This window comes from Halichoerus grypus, chromosome X (genome assembly GCF_964656455.1).
Source record: "Halichoerus grypus chromosome X, mHalGry1.hap1.1, whole genome shotgun sequence".
Lineage (NCBI taxonomy): Eukaryota > Metazoa > Chordata > Mammalia > Carnivora > Phocidae > Halichoerus > Halichoerus grypus.
In genome coordinates this window covers 87,870,659-87,884,641 of record NC_135727.1, presented here as the reverse complement: position 1 = coordinate 87,884,641, position 13,983 = coordinate 87,870,659, and positions in this window count along the sequence as shown.

Here is a 13,983-nt window from a genome sequence, read left to right as displayed (position 1 = left end):
TCACCTCTCTGCTATAATCACCTATCTGTTCTCAAATGTGTCTACCCTTCTCCTTAGAGATCTTAATTTTTGTAAGTAAGCTCCATGCCCAGTGTGGAGCCCAACACAGGGCTCAAACTCATGATCCTAAGATCAAGACCTGAGTTGAGATCAAGAGTCAGACACTTAACTGACTGAACGACCCAGGCACCCCTAGAGATTTTAATATTTTAATCATTGTTATTTTTAATTCCTTCCAATAGATCCAATGTCTATGACAAACCTAGATCTGGCTCTAATGATTGCTTTGTCTATTCAGAATATGTTCCATTTTATATTATTTTATTTTATTTTTGTTTATCTTCTTTTTTGTTTTCTTCTCCAAGTTTTTATTTAAATTCCAGCTAGTTAACATACAGTGCAATGTTAGTTTCAGGTGTAGAATTTAGTGATCCATCACTTACATACAACACCTGGTGCTCATCAAGTGTCCTACTTAATACCCATCACCTATTTAACCATTCTTCCCAACCTCCCCTCCAGTAACCATCAGTTTGTTCTCTGTAGTTGAGTCTGTTTCTTGATTTGCCTCTCTTTTCCCCCCATATTCATCTGCTTTGTTCTTAAATTCCACATATGAATGAAATTATATTGTATTTGTCTTTCTCAGACTTATTGTGCTTAGCATAATGCTCTCTAGCTCCATCCACATCATTGCAAGTGGCAGGATTTCATTCTTTTTTATGACTGAGTGATATTCCATTATCTATATACCACCTCTTCTTTATCCATTCATCGGTTGATGGACATTTGGGCTCTTTCCATAATTTGGCTATTATTGATAATGCTGCTATAAACATTGAGGTGCATGTATCCCTTTAAATCAGTATTTTTGTATCCTATGGGTATATACCTAATAGTGCAATTATTGGATCATAGAGTGTTCTATTTTTAACTTTTTGAGGAACCTCCATACTGTTTTCCAGAGTGGCTGCACCAGTTTGCTTTCCCACCAACAGTGTGAGAGTGTTCCCCTTTCTCTGCATCCTCACCAACACCTGTTGTTTCCTGTGTTAATTTTAGCCGTTATGACTGGTGTGAGGTGATATCTCATTGTAGTTTTGATTTGTATTTTCCTAATGATCAGTGATGTTGGGCATCTCTTCCTGTGGCTATTAACCACCTGTCTGTCTTCTTTGGAAAAATGTCTATTCATGTCTTCTGCCCATTTTGTAACTGGATTATTCGTCTTTTGGGTGTTGAATTTTATAAGTTCTTTATATATTTTGGATACTAACCCTTTATCAGATGTGTCATTTGCAAATATCTTCTCCCATTCCATAAGTTGCCTTTTAGTTTTGTTGATTGTTTCCTTCACTGTGCAGAAGTTTTTTTATTTTGATGAAGTCCCAATAGTTTATCTTTGCTTTTTTAATCTTATTTTTTATTGAAAGCTGAACATGTATAGGGCAGTAGCTCTAACTAGACATAAATAATATTTTTATACTTGTAAGTGAACATGATTTTTTCTGGACCTATTTTATTTTATTTTATTTTTTATTTTATTTGCAAATGTACAAAGGAATTGGGCTGGGTTTGAAGTTTATCATTGCTATGGTTATCCTGTGTGAGCCAAAATCATAAAATTGCTACATTCATACTTTGATTTTCTCTCCCTCCCTTTTTCTTTGCACCGTCCTTTTGTGCTCCTCCCTAGAGAGATTCTATCTCTTGATCTCTTTCAGCTGTTTTCCACTGTTGTTTTTATTCCAGGTTTGTTAGCATGACAGTAGGGGGTCAGGGAGGTGGTGTTTCCTGGTAACACCAAGGGTGAATTTTCTAAAGATTCTCGCATATCTTCCTTGTGGGCACCTAGTGGGGTTCCTAGAGGAAAACCTCACAAGACAGTGTGGGGTCCTTACTGCACTTCACACTGTGCTTACAGCCCACACTGAGCCTTTAGTAATGTACTATTTCTAATTTAATCTTCTTACTGGCTTATATGGTATTTGGGCAGTGTCTGAGGTAAGCAAATGTTTAAGTTCTCTTTCTACCTGCAAGCACCTATTACTAAATTCTGTAGTGAAAGTTTCCCATGAGAGTTCTGTTTTCAGAAGGGTACCCAAAAAATCATTAATTGGAAAATTTCCTAGCTTATTTTCTTGTTTTATGAGTAGCAATGATGCTCCTTTCAACTCTGTGCATCTCTGAGCTCAAACCTGAAGTCTTTAGAAAAGTCTTTGTAATGGATAGTGCTGGATCAGTTGGAAACTCATATGAGAAAAAAATGGACCCTTAACCCCTATCAAACTTCACATGCTCCCTTAACTTATTATGTGGGCCTCCTGCAGATATCAATCTGTCCTTCCACTCTGTCTAGCCTTTTAAAGTTCTATTGGCTTCTTCTTACTCTGGGAAAGTCTCTCTGCCTATTGTTGGTCTGATCTTTTGCACACTGTTGCCCAGACTCAGCAAGTGTCTCTAGCCACTAGGCTATTGAAATCTTCTCACCTAGCAAGGACATGTCTTTCTCTGGAATTTCTCTAAACTTCTTTGTATCCACAGATCTTTACTGTCTTTAAAAATGTGTGCTTTTTAAAAAAACTTAATCCAGTTTGTGTCTTATTTGGTATAATTATCACAATGGTTTGTCAAGACATTCTAACTCTGAAACAGAAGTTGCACAATGTCTAGTACTTAATTGAAATGGGATGTTCAGATCATAGGGGAAAGCTCAGTTTTTCACCATTGAGCATTATGTTAGGTGTGGGTTATTCATATATGGCCTTTATTTTGTTAAGGTATTTCCCTCTAAATCTACTTTGTTGAGGGTTTTTATCATGAATGGATGTTGTACTTCATCAAATGCTTTTTCTGCATCTATTGAAAGGATCATATGGTTTGTATCCTTTCTCTTATTGATATGATGTATCATGTTAATTGGTTTATGAATATTGAACCACACTTGCAGGCCAGGAATAAATTCCACTTGATCGTGATGAATGATTTTTCAATGTATTGTTAAATTCAGTTGGCTAATATTTTGCTGAAGATTTTTTCATCTATATTTATCAGAGATATTGGCTTGCAATTCTTCTTTTTTTTTTGTAGTGTCTTCATCTCATTTTAGTATCAGGGTAATTCTGGCCTTGTAGAATGAATTTAAAAGTTTTTCTTCCTCTTCTATTTTTTGAAATAGTTTGAGAAGAATAGGAATTAACTCTTCTTTAAATGTTTGGTAGAATTCATCTGTGAAGCCATCTGGTCCTGAACTTTTGTTTGTTGGGAGTTTTTTGATTACTGATTCAATTTCATTGGTGGTAATTAGTCTGCTCAAGTTTTCTATTTTTTCCTGTTTCAGTTTCAGTAGTTTGTATTTTTCTAGGAATTTATCCATTTCTTATAGGTTGTCCAATTTGTTGGCACATAATTTTTCATAATATTGTCTTACAATCCTTTGTATTTCTATGGTGTTGGTTGTTATTTCTTCACATTCATTTCTGTTTTTTTTTTTTTAGTTCTCTCCCTCTATTTTTAAAATTATTTCTAATTTTTTAAAGATTTTATTTATTTGAGAGAGAGAGCATGAGAGAGAAAGAGCAAGCGAGCACGAGCTGGGGGGCGGGAGGCAGAGGGAGAGGGAGAAGCCGGCTCCCCACTGAGCAGGGAGCCCAACATGGGGCTCAATCCCAGGACCCTGGGATCATGACCTGAGCTGAAGGCAGACACTTAACCTACTGAGCCACCCAAGCACCCCGGTCTCTCTCTCTATTTTTACTTGTAGAAGATAAACAACATGTTACTAAACAACCCATGGGTGAATGAAGTAATCAAAGAAGAAATTTAAAAAATTATTTGTTCTGCTAAAGATTACCTCCAAAAATCTACAGCAAACGTAAGTAATGGTGAATTACTGGAAGTATTCTTCCTGAGACTTAGAATGTTGTGAGTGGTGCAAGGATGGCCATTATCTCCACTTTTGTTCAAAAATATACTTCCTAGCCAGTGAAGTGAAACAAGAAAAATAAATTGAATTACAAAGGAAAGAATTTTAAAAGTCTATAAAGAACTTATCGAACTCAACTCCCAAAAAACAAATAATACAGTTAAGAAATGGGCAGAAAACATGAATAGACATTTTTTCCAAAGAAGACAGGCAGATGGCTAACAGATACAGGAAAAGGTGCTCAACATCTCTCATCATCAGGGAACTACAAATCAATAACACAATGAGATACCACCTCACACTTGTCAGAATGGCTAAAATTAACAACATAAGAAACAACAGATATTGGCAGGGATGTGGAGAAAGAGGAACCCTTTTACACTATTGGACGGAATGCAAACTAGTGCAGCTACTCTGGAAAACAGTATGGAGGTTCCTCAAAAATTTAAAAATAGAACTACCTTATGACCCAGCAATTGCACTACTAGGTATTTACCCAAAAGATACAAAAATACTGATTCAAAGGGGTAAATGGACCTCGATGTTCATAGCAGCATTATCAACAATAACCAAATTATGGGAAGAGCCCAAACGTCCATCGACTGATGAATGGATAAAGATGTGGTATAGGTATACATATATATACACACACACCATGGAATATCTTTTTTAAAAGATTTTATTTATTTGAGAGAGAGAGTCAGAACTAGAGAGAGAGAGCACAAGCAGGGTGAGGGGCAGAGGGAGAAGCAGACTCCCTGCTGAGCAGGGAGTCCAATGTGGGACTCGATCCCAGGACCCCGGAATCATGACCTGAGATGAAGGTAGATTCTTTTTTTTTTAATTTTATTGTTATGTTAATCACCATACATTACCTCATTAGTTTTTGATGTAGTGTTCCATGATTCATTGTTTGCATATAACACCCAGTGCTCCTTTCAATACGTGCCCTCTTTTTTTTTTTTAAAGATTTTTATTTATTTATTTGACAGAGATAGAGAGCACAAGTAGGCAGAGAGGCAGGCAGAGGGAGAGGGAGAAGCAGGCTCCCCACCGAGCAGGGAGCCCGATGCGGGACTCGATCCCAGGACCCCGAGATCATGACCTGAGCCGAAGGCAGCCGCTTAACCGACTGAGCCACCCAGGTGCCCCAATATGTGCCCTCTTTAATACTCATTACCAGGCTAACCCATCTCCCCACCACCCTCCCCTCTAGAACCCTCAGTTTGTTCCTCAGAGTCCATAGTCTCTCATAGTTTGTCTCCCCCTCTGATATCCCCTCCTTCATTTTTCCTTTCCTACTATCTTCTTTTTTATTTTTTTAACATAGGTAGATTCTTAACAGAATGAGCCACCCAGGTGCCCCTATACAATGGAATATTAAGCATCCATCAAAAACAATGAAATCTTGCCATTTGCAACAACATGGAGCTAGAGTGTATTATGCTAAGTGAGATAAGTCAGTCAGAGGAAGACAAATGCCATATGATTTCACTCATATGTGGAAATTAAAAAACAGATGAACATAGGGGAAGGAAGAAAGAAAAACAGAGGAAGGCAAACCATTAGAGACTCTTAATTATAGAGACCAAACTGAGGATTGATGGTGAGATGGGCAGGGGATGGGCTAAATGAGTGATACATATTAACGAGGGCACTTGTGATGAGCACTGGGTGATTTATGTAAAGTGTTGAATCACTAATTCTACTCCTGAAACCAATATTACACTATATGTTATGTTAACTAACTAGAATTTAAAAACTTGAAAAAAATAAAATAAAATGTCTTTATAAATGTCGTAATTATGTACATATACAATGCAAGAAAACCTACAAGCTCTTAGAACATATAAATAAGTTTAGTAAGGTCACAGGGTCAGGGTTAATATATGAAGACCAATTATTTTTCTATATATCAGCAATCAACAAATGGGAAGAAATTAAAACGACACCATGTACAAGAGCATAAAAAGACCAAATACAAAGCAATGAATCTAATGAAAGAAGTGCAAGGTCTCTGCACAGTAATCTGCAAAATATTATTCAGAGAAATTTAAGAAGTTCCCAAGAAATGCCATGTTCTTGGATTGGAAGAATCAAAATTGTAAAGACGTAAATATTTTCCAAATTCTCTCTACAAATTGTATAAAATTCCAATAAAAATTCTAGTGTTATTTTTGCTGGTGGAAATTGGCAAGACGATTCTAAAGTGGACTTAGAAATACAAACAAAGAAATGTCAAGACAATCTTGAAGAATAATAACAAAGCTGGGAGATGCACAACTACATAACAAAATTTATCTATATACAGATAAAATAATCTATATTAAAAGATAATCTCACACTACTAGAGACACTTACTATAAAACTGTAGTAATTAAAAAGCTGTGTTACTCACCAAATGAACAAATTAGAGAGTCCAGAAATACATGTACATATATATGGTCACTTGATTTATGACAAGGTACCATTACTCTGTGGTGGGGAAAGAATTGTTCTTTAAATTTTGCTTTGTCAATTGAGTAATGTTATGGAAAAGTAAACCTTGACTCCTTCAATATAAAAATATCATACAAGATAATCAATTCTGGGATGATTTTTGGTCCAAATATGAAAGGTAAAATAATAAATATTTTAGAGGAAAACAGAAGAGAATTTTCATAACTTTGGCATAGCATGTATTTCTTTATATAAATTCTTTTTTCTTTTTATTTTGTTATATTTTGGCATGATTTGACATAAAGACAAGTTGTAAGAACAAAACAAAGAATTCTTATATACTTGTCTTGCAGGTTCCCAAAATGTTGCTACTATGCCATATCTTCTGTATCCTTCTCTATCTTCTAATTATATATCTAGCCACAAAATTCTTTTCTGAGATCTTTGAGAGTAAGTTGCAGACATGATGTCCTTTTACACCTAAATACTTTATTGTGTATTTCCTCAAAAAGAAAGAAAGCTTGTTACATAATCACAAAATATTGAATTTAGCAACTAACGTTGATATAATATCTCCTTGGGGTGCCTAGGTGGCTCAGTTGGTTAAGAATCTGCCTTTGGCTCAGGTCATGATCCCAGGGTCCTGGGATCAAGCCCCACATCGCATCAGGCTTCCTGCTCAGTGGGGAGCCTGCTTCGCCTTCTCCCTCTGCTGCTCCCCTGCTCGTGCTCTCTCTCTCTGTCAAATAAATAAAATCTTTTAAAAATTATACAATATCTTCTCATTTATAGATCTTATGTTTATTCAAATTAATCAACATTTTTATGGTCTCTGGGTTTTAAGTCATAGTTAGAAAGCTTTTCACTACCCAAGTTAATGAAAGTTAGTGAAGTTACCCAAGACTTTCACCCAAGTTAAAGAGGAATTTACTCATGTTCTTCTGGTATTTTATGGTTTCATTTTTTACTTCAGATAATCTGGTCCATTTGGAATCTCTTCTTGTGTATAGCTTCAGGTATGGATCTAATTTTCAATTTTTTCAGTTGGCAAAACCAGTCATCCCAACACAACTTTTGTTAAAAATTTTTTTATGAAGTCATCTGAAATGGCAATATCACCACATATTGAAGTTCTACATGTATCTTTATTTGTTTCTGGATTTTTTTTCTTTTATTCAACTAGTCTGTCTATTCATGTTTCAGCACTACAGTTTTGTCATAGAAGCTTTATACTATGTTTTTTTTAATTTTAAAATTCCAGTTAGTTAATATAATCTTCTGCTTTAATGTCTTTTTTTAAAGTTTTTGTTTAAATTCCAGTTAACATACAGTGTAATATTAATTTCAGGTATACAATTTAGTGATTCAGCATTTACATATAACAGTCAGTGCTCATCACAAGTGCACTCCTTAATCTCCACCACCTACTTAACCCATCACACCCACTGGAAACCATCAGTTTGTTCTCTATAATTAAGAGTCTATTTCTTGGTTTTCCTTTCTCTTTTTTCCCCTATGATCATTTGCTTTGTTTCTTAAATTCCACCTATGAGTGAAATCATATGGTATTTGTCTTTCTCTGACTGACTTATTTCTCTTAGCATAATACTCTCTAGCTCCATCCATGTCCTTGCAAATGGGAAGACTTCATTCTTTTTTATGGCTGAGTAATATTCCATCATAGAGTAAGTTTCTTAAAGTACTTGTCCTCATTTATAGCTTTTTATTTTTTAGTGTTTTCTTGTGTGTTTATTATTCAATATAATATTTACTAGCAACTTGTCTAGCTCTGCCAAAATTCTCGTTGACATTTTTGTTGAGATTGAGTGAAATTTATTAATTAACTTTATGATGTTGAATCATCCCATCTAGGTACAAGTGGAATCTTTTCATTTGTACAATTCAAAAACTTTTCTTGATTGGGGCTCGTGGGTGGCTCAGTCGGTTAAGTGTCCAACTTCTGATTTCAGCTCAGCTCATGATCTCAGGGTCATGAGATTAAGCCCTGCAACTGGCTCTGCACTCAGCAGTCTGCTTGAGGATTCTCTCTCTTCCTCTTCCTTTGCCTCTCCCCCCACTCTCTCTCTCTCTAAAATTAATAAATCTTTTAAAAAATTTCCTTGATCACACCTTTTCTATTTTAAATGGATTTTCTAAATTATTATAATCTCTAGCTAATTATTGTTTGCTTATATGAAGGCAATTAAGTTCTATATGGTAATTTTTCTATCATGTTTATTTTCTTGAATTCTGTTCTTGTTTGAGCGACCTTTATCATTGGTTCCTCTGGGTTTTCCAGATATATGATCATATCATGTGCTAATAAAGGTAGTTTGAATTTTTATTTCCTAGGTTCTATACCTCTATTTGATTTCTATTATCTAATTACATTGGTCAATGCCTGTAGAACAGTAAATGATATTGATGAAGACAGAGGGAATGCTTGTCAGTGTATTGATTTCTTTTTTTTTTTTTAGATTTTATTTATTTGAGAAAGAGAGAGAGTGCATGAGTGGGGGGGGGGTTAAAGGGAGAGGGAGAAGCAGACTGTCCAGTGAGCAGGGAGACCAACCCTGGGCTCACTCCCAGAACACTGCGATTATGACCCAAGCCAAAGGCAGATGCTTAACTGACTGAGACACCCAGGCACCCTGATTTCTTAATGTCTTACTGAGAAATTCAATTAGCCTCTCACTATTAAAAAAGATGTTGGACTTAGTACTAAGATTGTATATATAGTGTGTATGTATGTGTGTATATCATATATACAATATTCATAAGTGATATCAGTCTAGCATTTTTACTATTATCTTTATTAGATTTAGATATAAATGTTTCAGTTGATTCATAAAAAATTATGAAATGTTCATTTTGATTCTCTTAAAAAGTTTTTGGAGCATTTGGGACTATCTGGTTTTTGAAACTTGAAAGAATTCCCCCTGAAAACATCTAAGCCTTCTACCTTTAGTGGGGATAGTTTTAACTGTCCTTCTTTCTATGGAAATCAGTTTGTTTAAGCTTTCTATTTCTAATTGGATCAATATTGGTAAATAATTTTTCCTAAGAAATTCCACATTTCATCTATGTTTTCATGTTATATGCATACAGGAATAGAAAAATGTATGATTTCTTTAAAAGTGCTCTTATTTCAATGCTTATTATCCACTATCATATCATAAATTAGTGATTTCTGCATTTTTTATTGATTGGTAGCTAGTGAATTGTCTATTTTATTGTTTTTTTCTACCATTTATCTCTCCTCTAGTTCATTACTTTCTCCTTTTATCTTTACTACAAGCATGCCTTAGATTTATTGCAGGTTCATTTCCAAACTACCTCAATAAAGTGAATATTGTAATAAAGTGAATCTTTTTGCTGTTGGAGGGTCTCACCCCAATGTTGATGGCTGCTAATTAATCAGGTAGTGGTTACTGAAGGTTGGGACAACTGTGGCAATTTTTTTTTTAAGATTTTATTTATTTATTTGAGAGAGAGAATGAGAGACAGAGAGCACGAGAGGGAAGAGGGTCAGAGGGAGAAGCAGACCCCCCGCTGAGCAGGGAGCCCGATGCGGGACTCGATCCCGGGACTCCAGGATCATGACCTGAGCCGAAGGCAGTCGCTTAACCAACTGAGCCACCCAGGCACCCGACTGTGGCAATTTTTTAAGGTTTATTTATTTTAGAGAGAGAGAGCGTGAATGGGTAGAGGGGCAGAGGGAGAGGGAGAGAGAGAGAGAATCCTCAAGCAGACTCCCTGCTAAGTGTGGAGCCCAATGCAGGGCTTGATCCCAGGACCCTGAGATCATGACCTGAGTCAAAATCAAGAGTTGGTCACTTAACCAACTAAGCCAGCCAGGCACCCCTGTGGCAATTTCTTAAGACAGCAATGAAGTTTGTCACATTGATTGACTCTCCCTTTCACAAATGATGTTTTTGTAGCATGCAATGCTATTTGACAGCATTTTACCCACAGAACTTCTTTCAAAATTAGAGTCAAAAGTCAAACCTCTTAAACCCTGCTGCTGCTATATCAACTAAATTTATGTAATATAAATTCCTTGGAGTTTATATTGAAGATTTCAACAATCTTCACAGCAACTTCATCAGAATTAGTTTCCATTTCAAGAAACCACTTTCTTTGCTCATCCATGAGAAGCAACTTTTCAACCATTAAAGTGTTTTTTTCAGATAAAATATTGTAGGCTTATTTAAAACTTAATTCTCACCTTGAGTATGCAAAATACAAACTCCACAAAATGTTCATTTTTTACTTTGAAGTTTACAAATATACAAAATAGAAGTTCGCTTAAATTTATATTACATATTTATTAAGGCAAGGAACTGTATAGAAAAAAAAATTTGTTCTGCTTAAGGCATACTTGGGAATAAACCATTGTACAAGTTATTGCACATCTGAAACCGCAGTAACAGACTGTCTGCATGAAAATGTTAAAGAAGTAAACCAGGCGTATTTACCTTAGGTCATAAATGTAGATTGGAAGACAAAAATAGATTTTCCTTGTCAAAGTATGCAGCAGTTTGAGAACTTTGGCTTCCTCATTTGGTACCTTTAGAACCAAGACTCACCAAGCACCATCGTTTAGGTTATTAAAAACACATTTTCTGTACCTGAATTTCTTCCTCTTCTTCTAATACCATAATAATGGCTTTTAGAAGGCAAAGAGAATACAAGGTGATCTTTATGCTTATATTGCAACGAAACACAATTCAAGGGAATTCTGGTCTTCCCTCCCCCCAACTCATGGATCTAACTTATACCCTGATAGCCACACTTTCCAGTCACCCCCTTGGTGTTTTGTAAGCCCAGGAATATTTAAGTTGGCTTTAGCATTGGAATGATAGAAGATCCAGTCACAGACCCCATCAGTTCTTTGATTTGTCTTCTGGTTTCCTTGTATCTCCTGATTATCCATTCACAAGTTGGTTTGTTGGGAACTTGACCATGATTGTAGTGCTTTCCAGCAGGGTTCCTCCCCTCCCCGGGGTGGAGAAGACAGTGTGAAAGGTAAAAAAAAAAAAAAAATACTGAATTCTCTTCTGGCAGTGTGGGTCATATCCACTGTTCGGGGATTTAAAAGTGCCTCTTCATGTGTAAGGCGAGGTGGTCCAACCTGGAGAAGGCCTGGTTGCACTTCTGGCACTGGAAGGGCCGGTGCCCAGTGTATTTGCGATAGTGCCTCGTCAGTTCGTCAGAGCGGGCAAATTTCCACCCACAGCCGTCCGAGTCACAGTGGTAGGGTTTCTAACCTGTGTGGGTTCGCAGGTGTGCCTTGAGATGAGGACTCTTCGTGTAGGTTTTGCCACAGCCTGCATAATCACAAGTGTGAGTGGCTGTCCTTTTCCAGGGCCACTTCCCCTCTTTGGTTTCTACTCATCCGGCATGCAGGGAACCCGGAGGCATGAGCTCTTGTTAATGGAGCTGTGGGACCTGTGGCTGCATCTGGCCCGGCAAAAAGGGTGGGTGGTTTGGCCCCGGGTGGGGGTGGGGATGAAAGCCCAGGGGGAGTGGTAGGGCAGGATGACAGTCCCAGCTGCTCAGCAGTTCCTCAGCACCCAGGGTCGGGGTAGTCCTGCTGGGGAGCTACCACCCCAGGGGGAAGTCAACCATTAAAGTTTTACCATGAGATTGCAGCCATTCATTCACATCTTCAGGCTCCACTTCCAATTCTAGTTCTCTTGCTATTTGTACCACATTTGCAGTTACTTCCTCTGTTGAAGTCTTGAAACCTTCAAAGTCATCCATAAGGGTTGTAATCAACTTCTTCCAAACTCCTGTTAATGTTGATATTTTAATCCATTCCCATGAATCACAAATGTTCTTAATGGCATCTAGAATGGTGAATCCTTTCCAGAAGGTTTTCAATTTACTTTACTCAGAGCCATCAGAGGAATCACTATCTATGACAATTATAGCCTTATGAAATGTACTTCTTAATAAGACTTCATACCTCATGTCTTCTTTACATTTATTTGGTGTTCTTTTTCTAGCTTTTTGAGGTGAGAATTTATTTTCATTACTTTATTTTATTTTTTTTAAGATTTTATTTATTTATTTGAGAGAGAGAGAATGAGAGAGAGAGCATGAGAGGGAAGAGGGTCAGAGGGAGAAGCAGACTCCCTGCTGAGCAGGGAGCCTGATGTGGGACTCGATCCCGGGACTCCAGGATCATGACCTGAGCCGAAGGCAGTTGCTTAACCAACTGAGCCACCCAGGCGCCCATTCATTACTTATTTTTAATCATGAAAATGTTTAAGACCCTGAAATTTTTCTTTAATTGCTATTTTATATGTATGCCACAAACTTCTATATGCAATGTTTTTGTTATTTGTTTTAGAAAGCTTATAATTTTGATTTATAACTCATTTTTAATAGTTTAGAAAAGTTTAGGTGGAACCCCATGGGCTTTCTTATTTTGATTATAATTATCTATTTATTACATTATGATTAAGGGTATTGTTTGTAATACTTCTGCTTTATGGAATGTAATATGTGTTATTTTTAAACAAGTGGAAAAGATTTTTAAGCAAAGCCCAAAGTGCAAAAACAATTTTTAAAAACCACAAATGTGTATATATTTATATATGTGTATATATATTTATATGTACACATTTGTGTGTATATATATTTTTTTGCTTATATGTGTATAAGCAAAAAATAAGGAATGAAAAATGATAATAATTGTACTCTTTATGGTTCTTGTGAACTTTTGTTCATGAAAAGATACTATTAAGAGTGAAAAGACAAACCACAGAATGGGATACAATATTTGCAATACATATATTCAAAATTTCTCTTACTTAGTATGTGTAAAGAAAACTAAAAAATCACAGTATGGTACTGGCACAGAAATAGACACATAGGTCAGTGGAACAGAATAGAGAGCCCAGAAATGGACCCTCAACTCTATGGTCAACTAATCTTCGACAAAGCAGGAGAGAATGTTCAATGGAAAAAAGTCTTTTCAACAAATGGTGCTGGAAAATTGGACAGCCACATGCAGAAGGATGAAACTGGACCATTTCCTTACACCATACACAAAAATAGACTCAAAATGGATGAAAAACCTAAATGTGAGACAGGAATCCATCAAAATCCTTGAGGAGAACACAAGTAGCAACGTCTTCGACCTCAGTCCCAGCAACTTCTTCCTAGAAACATGGCCAATGGCAAGGGAAACAAAAGCAAAAATGAACTTTTGGGACTTCATCAAGATAAAAAGCTTCTGCACAACAAAGGAAACAGTCAACAAAACCAAAAGACAACTGACAGAATGGGAGAAGATATTCGCAAATGACACTACAGATAAAAGGCTAGTATCCAAAATCTATAAAGAACTTATCAAACTCAATACCCAAAGAACAAATAATCCAATCAAGAAATGGGCAGAAGACATGAACAGACATTTCTGCGAAGAAGACATCCAAATGGCCAACAGACACATGAAAAAGTGCTCAACATCAGTCGGCATCAGGGAAATACAAATCAAAACCTCCATGGGATACCACCTCACACAGGTCAGAATGGCTAAAATTAACAAGTCAGGAAACGACAGATATTGGCGAGGATGCAGAGAAAGGGGAACTCTTCTACACTGT